Source organism: Schistosoma haematobium, chromosome 5, assembly GCF_000699445.3.
Source record: "Schistosoma haematobium chromosome 5, whole genome shotgun sequence".
Lineage (NCBI taxonomy): Eukaryota > Metazoa > Platyhelminthes > Trematoda > Strigeidida > Schistosomatidae > Schistosoma > Schistosoma haematobium.
In genome coordinates this window covers 9053372-9066486 of record NC_067200.1, presented here as the reverse complement: position 1 = coordinate 9066486, position 13115 = coordinate 9053372, and positions in this window count along the sequence as shown.

The following is a 13115-nucleotide window of genomic DNA, read 5'->3' as shown; positions in this document are numbered from 1 at the left end:
TTCCAATAATATTTCAAATATTTGATTGGACCTAGTGATTTATTACGGTCCTAGGTGCGTGTGACATAAAACGCGAAGATAAGCTTCCTTAACTGATTCAAAGGTTCCGGAAAATGTGTTAAGGCTTCCGGAACTGCTAGATTACTATATAATCGTTTTTAAGCCATGAACTAAAAATCTAATCAAGTCTTTGTTCGCTTAAGCTTGAGGAAGTGGCATCACAGTAATGGTGGACCAATGAGTACTTGTTAAATCAATGCAGTTGGACTACAGTTCATTCACACACAATGCATGGGATGCTCGCCAAACTCTGACTTGGCACTTAGTCATGTGGTTCAGCATGGGGATCGTGCTTAAGATGATCACTAACTTTTGCTTCTATCACCATATGCAGAGAAGTACTGAAAACTGCCATGTCAATCCATTTATATAGTTAAAATATTAGCGGGCTTAGGACAATATTTTCTTCCAAGTCGCGTGGTATTTATATTCATTTATACAACATCCTATATACTTCTGCCAGTTGTCTTCGACAAAGGAGCAGGTTTTCTAACCAAACCCTATGTTTTCTTGTAACCATGAATTTTGAGTGCTTCTTTTTTCGTCCTGCTCAACTTCTGATCTTGTGGTAAAAATTAGTACCACATTAATGCATTACGTCAAAATACAATTGTAGGTTGATGTCATATTAGTATTGTATTTATTCAGCTTCGACTTTATAACCGAGGAAAATTTTAAGTGGGATCTCCAATACAAATGTTCTTCAAAACATATTTAAGTGGTTGTATTAATTAGCGTTGATAAAATACTACGTGTCCTTAGAATATCTATAGATTGCAATACTATTAGATGAATGGGAGATTTAGCAGAACGGGTTTATTCTTCATTTGCCTGAAAGGATTCCGAACTTCTCGGAGTCGAAGGGAGATGTCGGAATTTCCTATTTTTGATCCAGTCTTTCAGATATCTAACGTGAATGAAAACCGCTATGACTACCATGTGTTGTACCTCAGGAAAATTCTAATTGAACTGGGTACGATAACAGTGATAAAACATATGATCAGGGATATTTCTTCTCTATTGCCTGGATAATACGATAGTACGTTAATGCGATAATAAGACTAGTCACGTAATGTCAGAACCAGGATTCACGACCCAAAATGGAAAACCAGATAACGGATTAGATGGTGCTTTATTCAACAAAGTTACGATCAGTCACGCTAGGTGAGTCCGGTATAGAAATCAGTGGCAGCCAGGAAAATCACATACCTAATAGTCTAAAGATTATCGTTGTTTGCCGGCGCTACATGGTCAGTCACATTTTTATTTTACTACCAAACATCAAACAGTGAGTCAAATAATCACTGTGAATAAATATTGTATGGTTAAATGGCTTTGTAGGTCACCAATGTAGATTGTCTTTGTCGAATGATTGTGGGATTACTTGAGCTAGACGTGAATGGCGTGACTAACAGCTAACGTCAACGTCACACCTCTCGGTCAGCACCTTACAAAGATTACCCCCTCGTCGTATATAAGTATTGTGGATGCATTAAAGACTGTCCAAACAAAGGACGTTATTACAGGAATATATTAGTTGAAGTAGGCACAAACGAAAGTATGACAACCACCGTATAGGCTAGTCGATGGCGTTTGTTTGTCTGCGACCATGAAAGCAGCCGAGGATCTGTTCGATATTCTGTGACATGACTTCCGGATGATTTGACCAGGGCTCAGTAACATTTCACTGGCCCTACCATTTCTTGGCACATCAGCCTGTACTCTGCAATAAGTATAGATTCAGTAACCACCAACAAAGTGCGACCGACCTATCAACGGGATTTCGAAGAGAACAAACCGCAGTCAAGTGACAATACTCCTTAGTGGTCGATAAGTCCCCCAGACAAATAGGTCCGTAAATCTTCAACATTGATGCCAACCGTATGGGTCTTACTAGACAAACCCTAGCTGGAAGCGCCCAGTCACGCATTGATTATTCGAAAATGTGAAGTCGCCAATTCGTTGGAGAAACAATCAGACGCCAGCCCGCTTAAACTGGGTATTTATAAACGAAGAATTTCCGGTTGATAACCTCTCAACCCTGGGTTCCCAGGGTAGAAGCGATCACGCCGTCCCAGCCTTCAGCTTCATCGGCAAAACTGAGCTAAAACATAACGCCAACAAAAGGTGCTGGGATTTCAAACGGTTGGATGTGTGAGCTCTAAAGAACTATCTACAACAGGTGGATTGGAATGTTCACCCTCAACTTGACATGGATGCTCATTAGGATTTCCTACTGCACACAATCTTTTGTGCTAAAAAGCGGTCTGTTCCTCAAATGACCCCGCAAATCTGCAAGCAAACTACAATCGTCAAGAAGCACACTCTTCGTTTTCTAAGCCACAAAGGTACTATTGGGTAGAATACAAAGGAATTGATAACAATGGCGTGTACAGGCAATACAAACATATAAGGAACACATGCACAGAGGTAATAAGAGAGGACAGGCTTCAGTACCAGATAAAGCTTATGGATAAACTTGTCTCCAATCCGAAAAGCTTATTCCGTTATGAAGCCTCTCGACAAGTCAAGACGGGAGTTTTCCAAATGCTAGGTATCAATGGCCCGACCAACAACGACGGTGACGTCGCTAACCTTCTGGATGAACATTACTCTCAGACATTTCAACCGAACCACATTAACCATATTAATGAAAGCTTTATCTGTAAATGCGCAGGACCTTCCGAGGTGAACCTGATCGCTGACTTGGTGTACCGGAATCTGCAGCATCTAAGATAAGACGCTAATCCTGGCCCGTATATGGTTCATTCTGCTATATCAAGAGGAGCAGCTTCACTCCTGGCAACACCGCTTAGCGTGATGTTCTCACACTCGTTAAGCCGTGGCAAACTACCGGAGATTTGGAGTCCGGCTCACACCACACCGATTTCCAAAGGAGTTCAACGCAGAGAACATTCAGTCTGCCGACCGGTGGCTCTTTCGTGTCTATAGGTAACCCTCGTGCTATTGATAGAAGAAACCAGACAAGTAGTGAATAGGTCTTTATTTCGATCTTAGCGCAGTCACAGTGGAGCGTGGGATTATCTGTTCAGACAAACAAAGGCTCTCAACATTCAATATAAGATAATAGGGAATATAACGCTTATACAAAACAAGGAAGTGAATGAATACTTGAACAATACTGTTTTGGCATATACTTGGTTGTTTGGAGTCAACTCTTGACCAACCAACCTAAGCTGTTACATTAGCTTCCCCCTAGAATCGACTTCCGTAGGAACGTCGGTTCGATTAACCTATCTATCGAAAACACCTTAGTTTTATTTCTCATCCCAAGGGAAAATTATCAACTCGCTCACTGTTTGACTTACAATCAGCGACGACTGACGCTGTCAACGATAGTCCATGGATGTCTCTTCTTTGCTAGCTTGTCATCTTATTTTGTAGCATGTGATTTCTTCTACAACTATCGACGACGGTCTGCTGCGTGCTTCCAAGAGAAAGTGTGAGAATGTGGAATAAGAATATCTGAGGAAGTGCCGCGAGCGGGCTACCCAACACCATGTTGGTGAGGTACGATTTTTCCGTGCTCAGACCGGCTATCAGGTGTTTACTCACCTGCCTCTTGAGTCGCCCTCAAGTAAAAAGTAAAGAAGAATCTACTTCAAAGGTAATGGTGAAAATCAAGCAAACCTGAAGAACTGCTCCACTGCCTACATAAAATAATAAGATACAAAATGGAAATACATAAATGTAATTGATAATTGTTCGGTTCCATGTAAGTGCTTGGTCTCCAGAACGGATTGGTATTCTGGAAGAGAATAGACATAGTGTAGATATCTTGTGCACGAAAAACCATGAAAACAAAAAAATACTCTTTTGTAATGCATATATGTAAAAGGGTAAACTTGCTAGAAGTTGGACTTTAACAAAATCGATCAAACGCATGACCTTGAGCCTGTGACGACCGCGTTCTACAACTAGGTGCGTAACCAAGGGTGCATCAGAATACTCCACGAAAAGGAAAGGAATATACGGTTAAGAAGCAAAAACATTGTGTAGAGTATGCGGATCAAGTACAGTTGTGTCAAATACCCTTTTCTTGTTTGATTTAGGTATGCATGATATATTGAAGCAATATATCGTCAATTCATCCAAGTAACGAATTGGTTTGCACCTCAGAAGTGTGTAAGTCCTATTACTCATTAGTATTATGAGTGATTAATTGGTGTAAGGAAATATTGAGGTCACTTTCTCCGTGGTCTGATGTGGCTTAACGGCTAAGCACGCGGTCTAGCATTCAGGAGGATAGAGGTTCGAGTGCGTGTGGAGCCTGCGTTTTTGTTCACCAGGCCCACCTTCAATACGATATTTGTTGCCCGTAAGTCGCGCACATATGAGAGAAAAAATGACAAGAGGACAGATTGATATATCAAAGTGCCATATTGGAAAAGTATAAGTTCTTTGTTTACATGAATATTATCACTATAGAAAAAAAAACTACAAGTTTAGTAAATTTCCATTTTACGTTATATTTAAACTAACGAATATATATATATCAGTTATTGACATAAAATGTCTTTTTTATAACGCTAATGTTAAGTTCCAGGACTTTGTATGGGCCACTAATAATAATTGGTTTAACGTTAGCATAGTCGTGATATTCATATTGTCAGTTCAATGTTATGATTACTAAACAGTTCCCGTATAAGTTGTTTAAAATTAGGTATGTGGAATCAATGCGGCTGACATAGTAACCTTACAGTAACGCACTGTACTATATCTTCACGGTTATTGATTCTTAAATGTCAGAAATTAAAAAAATTCTGAATATTGCCAATAAAGATGGGTTATATGATCACACTAAAAAGCATGCTGCAGGGAAACTGGTTAAGTCATTACGTAAGTTTCCTAAACATGAAAAAAAATGATGAGAACTTTAATAAGTACTTGACTATGGTTTAATCCAAAATGTTTTGTCTAGAAAACTACTTATTAATGGTAGTATTAATCGTATCAAGCTACTAAACATATCCTCAACCGAAAACTTTTAGAAGTAGTTCATATGGTATATATGTATAGCCAGTCTACGTGAAAAATGTATATAAATATATAAGAAGTACAGCCAACATAGTTAATTAACCAGAAAAAGAAATTATAAAACTCGCCTGGGTTGCTTTTTGGATTCGTTGTATTTGCCAGTGTTAGTTGTTTGAGTTTGATTAAAATCCTCAGCCATCGTTGCGGAATACCTAGCTTATGTGTCCAGTATTTAAAAAAAAATATTTAACATAACACGTATATATCAAAGGTAAAAGGTCTGGGGAGTTGTCGGTGAGACGGAATGAGGTGAAAAAATTATTTTTAAGTAGATGCAGGGTGTGATTAGCTGCGTGGTTAGATTTTATCCTGCAGCCGAAACTGTCAACATCCTTGACTGACTAATTGGATGTGCCCAGCGAACCGTTTTAGTCATTTGTAAAGATTTATTATCTTTACATTTCGATTCCGTAATGGATTTGTCAGTTAAACGATCTAACAACACGTATGGTGGTTCATGATCTAGATAAGCCGGCTTTAGCCTATCAATACTTACTGTGTCGATGTTTCCATGTTTTTCTATCACGAAATATTTAGATTTTCTTGAGACGACTTTGAAAGGACCTTCAAATGGAGGACTGAGTGGTGCTTTTATTTTGTCACATCTTATCCAGACGTGCGTGCAATTGCTTAGGTCTTTAGGTATATATACGGCGCGCGATTGTTCACGAGTATTAATCGGCTTAATTTTAGACATGTGGTCCCGTAGTTGATCTACATAATTTTCTAAATTAAGTTTTTGACTGTTAGTATTAGGGTTAATAAATTCACCTGGTAGTCTCAGAGTTGTTCCGAAAACCAGTTCCGCAGCTGAACACTGTGCGTCAGTTTTGACAGATGTTCGTATTCCCAACATAACTAACGGTAGGAATTCTGTCCACTGATTGGGGTTTGAGTGAGATATAAGGGCGGTTTTTAGCTGACGGTGAAAACGTTCTACCATCCCATTAGCCTGAGGATGATATGCAGTGCAGCGTATCCTATTGGAGCCTAGAAGTTTAGCCAAGTTATTAAATAGTTCGGATTCGAATTGCGCTCCTCTATCCGTCGTTATTGTTATGGGTGTACCAAAAATGGTTACCCAGTTCTGCATGAAAACTTTGGCTACTGTTTCCGCTGTGATGTCCGCTATCGGGATGGCTATAGGGAATCTGGTAAATCGATCTATGCATGTAAACAGATAATTAAAACCGTTTGAACGTGGTAAAGGACCTACCAAGTCGATATGCACATGGGCAAAACGTGCATCTGGTTGCGAGAAAACACCTATGGGTGAATTTGTGTGACGATTAATCTTTGATTGTTGACATGCTAAACACTCTCTAACCCATTTGTGTACATCCTTCTGTAAATTCGGCCATATATATCTGGCATTGATTAGTTTTGTTGAAGCTTTTGCGCCAGGATGAGACAAAGAATGAAAGTTATCATATATCAACTTTCGCATATTTTTGGGAACGAAAGGTCGCGGCATTGCCTTGGTCGTGTCACAATAAATTAGAATACCATCGATAGGTGATGGGAATTGTTTTAAATTAAGACTTGAATTGTTTGTTTTAAGTAGGTTTTGTAATTCTAGGTCCTGCTCTTGTTCGTGTCTCAACGTTTCGAAGTTTACTGTAGACTGCTGTAGCACGTTCATTTCTAGTCTGGATAAAGCATCTGCCGCCTGATTGTCCTGACCTTTGACATGTCGGATATCGCTTGTGAACTGTGATATATAGTCAAGGTGTCGGACTTCTCGAGGTGAGTATTTATCGGCTCTCGCTTTTAATGCATTCGTTAATGGTTTGTGATCCGTAAAGACTATAAATTCCCTACCTTCTAACATGTGTCGGAAGTGTTTAATGGTCAGGTAGATTGCAAGAAGTTCTCGCCCGAAGGTAGAATACCTTGTTTCGGCTGGAGCGAGTCTTTTCGAGAAGAAAGCAATTGGTTTCCAGGCGTTTTTAACCAGTTGGTTAAGGGTACCGCCTACTGCTTTATCTGAAGCATCCACCATCAAAGCAAGTGGGGAAAGAGAATTCGGATATATCAACGTAGTTGCTTGAGCCAGTTTATCTTTAAGCTGTTTAATAGCTTCGATGGCGTCAGAAGACAGTTTGAATTCTTTTGGTTTTCCTTTAAGTGAATCTGTCAAAGGTTGCATTAATTGTGCACAACCTGGTATGAATCTGCGATAAAAGTTAATTAGACCTAGAAAACTTCTCAGTTGTGTTAGAGAACTGGGTATGGGGTATTGTTTGATGGTATCCACTTCTTTTTTGATAGGTTTAATCCCTTCTGGGCTTATTGTGTGACCGAGAAATTCTAAAGTTTGAACACCGAAAACACACTTACTTTGATGTATGTTTATTCCATGTTCATCCAGTCTTTTCAACACTGCTTGTACATGCTGTTCGTGTGATTGCAAATCGGGGCTGGCAATTAACAAGTCGTCTATATACCCCTGCGCAAATGGCATATCTCGAAGTAGGTTATCTATGAATCTTTGAAATGTCTGTGCCGCATTTCTCAGGCCGAATGGCATGCGTACAAACTCGAATAAGCCAAAGGGTGTAGTAATAGCTGTGATGATGTCACAGGTATTCAGTGTTTGACAACGCTTCTACCAGTAACACCTTCTAATATATTTCGTTCCCACCAAGAGAAATCAAAAGACAGAGTCGAGGAGATCGGAAGAGTATATTTGGCGATGACCAATATATCGGAATTCTCTGATCTAATCTGGCTAGCGATTGCGGTTGATGTTGAGCACGGCGTTACCACACGTGATCTGGTGCGGATGCCTGACCGAGCGCCTTCAGCTAGATGAGTCCACTAAAACATATGGTCAGCATCCAATGTCGAAAACTTAATGCTATTTATTTTGGGGATTTATTTACCGCTACAGATCACTCCCCCCCCTAGTGGGGCAGTGACGACCCTAAGACGTGGCCAGCCAGAAGTTTAAACCCAACGAGTTTGTCGTTGGTAAACACTCTTCTGATAGCTTACTAAATTTAGCAGCGTCTGGTCGTCTTTCCTTACTATATGGGACGGAGGTACAACATAGTAAAAAAGAAAATGTACAATGAAAATTTCGGATCCTCATAAACGTCATCGTTCTTTTCCAGCCGTCCTGGAAAAGAAAAAAAAAAATGTAAGTGCATGTCGAAATACACTCGTATGTGCGTAAAAGCACAATGTCGGCGGAAAAAATGGAAAATAAACTCATGAACACGTAATAGCATTAAAAAAATTGTTTTTTTTTGTTTTGTTTTTTTTAAATAGAAATAAAAATATATAAGCATATTAAAATTTTTTTTTTTAAAAATAATATAAAATGTCGAGAAGTGCCTTACGTGCAATAGTCGTTTAAATGTTCTGGAAATCTCACCCTTCTTCCAGAACGCGTCGTTTTAAGTTTATTTTCGGATACTGTCGAAGTATCATCGTGTGTGTTGGTTGTCGGATGAGGTATTGTAAGTGTCGGAGTCGTGTCGTTCGATTGTACCGAAGGAAAATCGACGTGGATAGGATTTCCTTCTAAATACGCTGCTTTTAAGCGATCGATGCTGATGCTATCGTTTGTTCCGTTCTTATCGACTATATAGTACTTAGATTCACGTTGAAGAACTTTGAAGGGTCCTTCGTATGCTGATTCGAATGGTCGTCGATGCGAGTCTCGACGAATGAAAACGTGTGTACTATATCGTAAGTCAGGTTGAACGAAAACATCAGTTGATTGAGGTCGAGTGAAAGCAGGTTTAACTGAACGCATTGCGTTTGTAAGCCTGTTCGTGTAGGAGGTTAGATCCATGTTCATTGAAGAGGATGAAGGATCCACGAATTCTCCTGGAAGTCGAAGTGTCGTTCCATAAACGAGTTGAGACGCAGTGTATCCAATGTCAGCTTTCACTGCATTGCGGATACCTAGTAAGACGAGTGGAAGAGCGTCGGTCCACTGTGAAACGTTTGCTGCTGATAGCGAAGCTTTCAGTTGTCGGTGAAAACGTTCTACCAACCCGTTTGCTTGTGGATGGTAGGCGGTCGTTCGGAAGCGAGTGATTCCTAAAAGTGTGGTCAGACGACGGAAAAGATCAGATTCAAACTGACGTCCGCGGTCTGTAGTGATGGTTGAAGGGCAACCGAAGTTTGCTACCCATCGTTCGACGAAGGTGCGGGCCACTGTTTCAGCAGTGATGTCCTTAATAGGTACTGCTTCTGGCCATCGAGTGAAACGGTCAACGCAGGTTAAGAGATAAGAGTATCCATTTGAATCTGGTAAAGGTCCTACCAAATCCAGATGAACATGGTCGAAACGGGCATCGGGAGTTTTAAACGAGCCTAAGGGACATTTATTGTGTCTGATAACCTTAGATTTTTGGCAGCTTACACAGGAGCGTGCCCACTCCCTCACGTCTTTATTCATTCCAGGCCAGCAAAACCTTTCTGCTATAAGCTTGATGGTTGCACGAACACCTGGATGCGAAAGTTTGTGCAATGTGTTGAAGACATTGCGTCGATAATGTTTCGGCACGATTGGGCGATCCCTACCTGTAGATGTGTCACAAAGTAAGGTTTCTTTACCTGTTCCCATCTGTTTGATGCGTAGTTTAAGTGTTGTGGACGATAACTCGTGCTGAAGATCACTGTCTTCTTTTTGAAGCTCGGCGAGTTTAAGAAGGTCGATTCCTTGGAAACTGTTCAAGGAAGTTATACGAGATAAAGCGTCTGCAACTACATTGTTTGCTCCAGAGATGTGTTGAATATCTGAAGTAAACTGCGAAATGTAGTCCAGTTGTCGAGACTCACGAGGAGAGTACTTGTCAGAAGGAGAGCTTAACGAGAAAGTGAGCGGTTTATGGTCCGTGAAAAGAGTGAATTCACGACCTTCGATGTAGTGTTGGAAATGCCGTACAGCACAATACATAGCTAGGAGTTCCCTACCGAATGTGCTGTACCTCGATTCGGTGTCTAGCAACCTTCTAGAGAAAAATGCCAAGGGTTGCCAGGAGTTGTTAACCCATTGTTGTAAGACTCCTCCGATTGCTGAGTCGGATGCGTCTACTGCGATGCTAATGGGTGCTCGGGTGTCCTGATGTGCGAGCATTGTTGCTTTAGCAATCAGTTCCTTAACTGTGGAGAATGCTTTTCGTGCGGTGTCGTCCAAATTAATGGATTTCGCATTTCCACGAAGTTGGTCGGTCAGAGGTTTCATAAGTAATGCGCATTTGGGTATGAAACGTCTATAGAAACTTACCAGGCCGTTGAACGTGCGTAATTGCTTGACGGTGGTCGGTTCTGGGTAATCCAGAATGGCCGCCACTTTGGTCCTAAGAGGTCGAATGCCTTGAGCATCGATAGTGTGTCCCAGAAAGTCTAACGAGTCGGTTCCGAATTGGCATTTCTGAACGTTTACAGTAATGCCATGTTTTTGAAGTCGTTCGAAAACAAGATCCAGATGCTTGAGATGTGTTTCTCTGTCCGGACTTGCGATTAGACAGTCATCAACATACGCGTGTACGAAGTTGAGACCTCGAAAACGTCGTCTATGAATCTTTGGAATGTTTGAGCAGCATTCCTTAGACCGAAAGGCATTCGCAAAAATTCATAGAGTCCGAAAGGAGTTATGATAGCTGTTTTCGGTATGTCGTCAGTAGCCATAGGGATTTGGTTATACGCTTTAACCAAGTCGATTTTCGAAAAGACAGTTGTATCTTTCAAGGTAGCTGTCAAATCGTGAATGTGAGGCAACGGGTAACGATCGGGAATGGTTTTCGCGTTCAATCGCCGATAGTCACCAGTTGGACGCCAATCGTTGCTGTCCTTTTTAGGGACCATGTGCAACGGAGATGCATATGGGCTACTTGACGGTCGTATGATTCCTAAGTCCATCATGTGATCGAATTCGTTTTTCGCTAACCTTAGCTTTTCAGGAGCTAGTCGTCGTGCTTTAGAGAATACAGGTGGTCCTGTAGTCGTGATGTGATGTGTAACGTTGCTGGTTACACACGGTAGTTTCGGTTGAGTTTGTTGTATCCCAGGGTACTTATCGAGTAGTGGTTGATAGAGTGGGTCTATCATATGTTTAACTGTGACTGGGGATACTCTACAACCAGTAAAAGAAGTTACGCAAACGGACAAATTAGTGTTCCCGTCTACTAGCCTCCGTTTGCGCGTATCGATGATCAGATTGTGGTGTTGTAGAAGGTCCATACCAATGATTGGCATAGAAACATCTGCAACAACGAAAATCCAGTGTATGGGTTTGCGTAAACCCACGTTAAGGTAAACGTACCTTTTGCCATACGTAGCGATCGGTTTTCCGTTTGCCGCCTGTAAGTTTAGGGTCGATTCGTGTAGTCGGTCGTTAGGATTTGCTGGGAGAACGCTAACTTCTGCGCCAGTGTCGACGAGGTAGCGAACTCTCGTTGTCACATCTGTGACGAATAACAGACGGCTTTGTTCGCCGGCTACGGTTGCCGTTAACGCGTGCCGGCTTGGAAGTTTCCCGAATTGTTTTTCGAATCAGTCGGTTTCGTGTTGGGAAAATTGCAGTGTTTTCTGCAATTTCTGAAAAGCTTTCCATACTGGTTATGATACCAGCACCAGTCGGGGTTATCTGTCTCTCGTGGTCTAGAGACAGATCACTTACGAGAAATGCTTCTACGTGGTGTGCGCGATCTCTTACGGTCGGTACGAAGACTAAGATAACGCGTGAGTGTGTGACATAAGTCGGTTATATCATTCTGAGTCGTGTGAGGCCTTTCTTTGACTGAAAATACCTCGGTAGTAGAAGGTTTCGTAATTTCTAGAATGCGGTCGGCAGATGCAGCTAGCTCGTCTAAGCTGTTGTTCTGGAACGAGACCAGAACTGCTTGCACCTGTTGGGGAAGTTTTGACAAGAAGAGTTGTTTGAATAGACCTTCGTCGAAAGTTCTTAGGCCTATAACCTCTCTCATCCGTTGCAACATGTCTGTCGCAGAACCGTGTTGCAGGTCGATGTTATTGAAGAGTTGATCTAACCTTTGTCGATCGGTTAGATCTCCTCGTTTAAGAATCGAGCGTTTTAAGATTTCGTAAGGATCGGAAACATCACTAGTAAACATACTAGGTGTTACGTACCTGTTGAATTCGCGCGGTAGTGCCTTGACTACTGCGAGGAATTGTGCACGTGTGTCGATCACGCCGTGCTCGGAGAAGTCGGCTTCTGCGTAGCAAAACCAGGCTTCGACGTTGTCGGGCCAGAAAGGCATCAGTTGAAACGAAGGTGGGGACAAAGTCTTAAGCTTGAGTATTTTAGGTGTCTGTTCAGTCATGATGAAGTATGAAGTACGATAATGAACGAGGGGAAAATATATATATATCCAAGAAAAAACACGAAAAAAAAATCACAATGTTTAAAAAAAGTAAAAAATAAGGCAATGATATATAAAAATCCCAAAAAAGAACAGACTCACAGTTGCAATTAGGTGTACCAGATCACGTCGGTCTCACCAATGATGATGTCACAGGTATTCAGTGTTTGACAACGCTTCTACCAGTAACACCTTCTAATATATTTCGTTCCCACCAAGAGAAATCAAAAGACAGAGTCGAGGAGATCGGAAGAGTATATTTGGCGATGACCAATATATCGGAATTCTCTGATCTAATCTGGCTAGCGATTGCGGTTGATGTTGAGCACGGCGTTACCACACGTGATCTGGTGCGGATGCCTGACCGAGCGCCTTCAGCTAGATGAGTCCACTAAAACATATGGTCAGCATCCAATGTCGAAAACTTAATGCTATTTATTTTGGGGATTTATTTACCGCTACAGCTGTCCTGGGAATATCTTCATCAGCCACCGGGATATTGTGATATGCCCTGACTAAATCAATTTTAGTGAATATGTTCATACCCTGTAAACCGTTTGTGAAATCTTGGATATGAGGTATTGGGTACCTATCTGGTACGGTTTGACGGTTTAGGGCTCTGTAATCCCCGCACGGTCGCCAGTCACCTTCATT